A 2,406-nucleotide genomic window follows, 5' to 3' on the forward strand; every position below is an offset into this window, starting at 1 on the left:
GTCATGAATAAAGCTCTCTTGGAAATGTATTAACAAACACGGTAAATAAGCAAACTAAAATGAAAGAATTTAAAAATAGAAAAATGACTAAAGAAAGTAGAATGAAAAAGTGTCAAATTAAAAGAAAAAAAATAAAACTGCAGAGGCATTATGATTATGCAGACAAATAGTGTTGCTTGAATGAATTGCATAGAAAATAAGTGGCACACCAAACTTAGAATTTTGGTGTGTCACTTTCATTTTTGATTTGATGCAATCATCCAAAAAGATTGAAAACAATTTGTTGCAAGGCAACACCAAACTTAGAATGTAACCATATGCCAATTTATTGAATTTAAACAAAACAAAGAACGAAAACAAAGCAGAGAAGAGAAATTATACCTACGGTTGATGTGTTGTTCCTCTTCTTCCAGTTTGTTAAGAGGAATGACCTCAAGGGAGGAGAAGATTCAGCTACTGTCCCTTGTCTTGGCCTTTCCTCAGCAAGTTTCCTTTTGCAAATGGCTTGATTGATCTCGCTTGCTGGTTTAGGGATAGAATTGGTGCTCTTGCTAGTTGCCTTCACTTCTTTGGATTCAAGACTTGGTGGTTGTGTGATTGTTGGAGTGATTTCTTCATTAAGAGCTTCTTGCATTGATGGTTCCATGAGCTTTTCCTCTTTGCACTTCTCCACTTCAATTGAGTGTGACTTTTCTAGAACGACTTCCTCACTTTCTTGCTCCTCCACTCCTTTCTTTGCACTCAACAATTGACTTAATAGTTCTTTTATGGAGGAGGTTTGTTGTTCTTCCTAAGATTTCTTCATCTCCTCTTCATATTTTTCGATCACAGATTCAAGGGAAATCTGTGAGGGTTGTGAGTGTTCATGTTTCTTTGTCACCTCAAGTGGCTTTTGTGAATATAAAATCCTTGGCTCATGTTCCTCATCTTTCATTGCAATTTCACTTGACACAAGGACCTTTTGTTCTTGTTTTTCCACTTCCTCTCTCAGAAATTGATTTTTACTGTTTGATGGTTCTAAGTGTTTCCTTATGTTCTCCAGGTGCTCATTTGTCCTCTGACGGAGGATTTCTTTCCTTTTCCAGGCTTGTTCTTGTCTTTCAAAAAATCCTCTTGACTTTTGAAGGAGATCCTCTGAATCACAATTTGAAGAATTATTGAACTCATCACAGTATGGATTACTAAGATTTCTTTGATTTTGACTTTTCCAGCTACAATATGAGTAGTTGTTAGACTCATCAAAATCTGGATCATATTGTGTCTCTGGAAGGTGTCCCATTTTAACTGATTGTTCACATTCTTCTTGATATGTCCAAACACCATCAGGATAATGATATAAGTCATTCTGTGGTTCTGGACAGTATCTCATGTGCTCAGCTTGATCAATTTATGACTCTGGAGCAAGTCTCCATTGATTAAAGTGCTCAGGATTTGTATCTTTTTGGTGATATTCCCAACCATCATTAGAATAATGACTTGAATCATATTGTGATGGTGGGCAATATCCCATGAAGTTTGTTTGATTAAAAGATGAGGTGAACTCCATTTGAATTTTGTAAAACACAACACTAATGAAAATTGAAATTACTCATATCAGATATGAGTTTTGCTTAGTGAGGCAAAAACACAAACACCTTGGTTTCAACTTTAAAACAGAGAACAAAAAAAGAAAATGCTTGATCTAGACTTCTCACCCACTTAATCATTGTTGATCTAATCAATCCTCGGCAACGGCGCCAAAAACTTGATGGTGTTTTTGTGGAAAAACGAATTTCCAAAACACCTAAAACTCACCGGCAAGTGTACCGGGTCATATCAAGTAGTAAAACTCACTTAGAGTGAGGTCGATCCCACAGGGATTGATGGATCAAGCAACTTTAGTGGGTGATTAGTTTAGTCAAGCAAACATTTAGTGAATTATGTGAAATTGTAACCAACAGAGAATAAATGGCAATGAATTTAAAGTTGCAGAATGTAAATTGGCAAGTAACTTAAAGAGCAAGAATGTAAATTGCAGAAACTTAAATGACAAGAAATGTAAATTGCATCAAAAGTAAAGGGATTGGGAACTGGGATTGCAGGAATTGAACAAGAACAAGTGAACTGCAATAAACAGACAAGTAGAAGATGAATTGAATTAAGATAGATCTTAAACAGAAGAGTAAAAATGCTTTGAAAATTTAAGAACAGAAAGTGAGCGATGCTTAATTTGCAGCAATTTAAAGGATGTTGAAGATCTCAGGAGTGGAAGAGACTAGAAAACAAGTCTAGATCTCAAATCCTTCCTTGATCCAACAGAGAAACAATTTGCAGAAAAGTAAATCAAGATCACAGCAGCTCTAATGAAAAATTGCAGAAAGAGAATTTGAGGATCCAAGAAAAGCAATGAGCTCAGGAAGCAAATCT

The sequence above is a fragment of the Arachis duranensis genome, chromosome 3 (assembly GCF_000817695.3).
Source record: "Arachis duranensis cultivar V14167 chromosome 3, aradu.V14167.gnm2.J7QH, whole genome shotgun sequence".
In the NCBI taxonomy this organism is placed as follows: Eukaryota; Viridiplantae; Streptophyta; class Magnoliopsida; order Fabales; family Fabaceae; genus Arachis; species Arachis duranensis.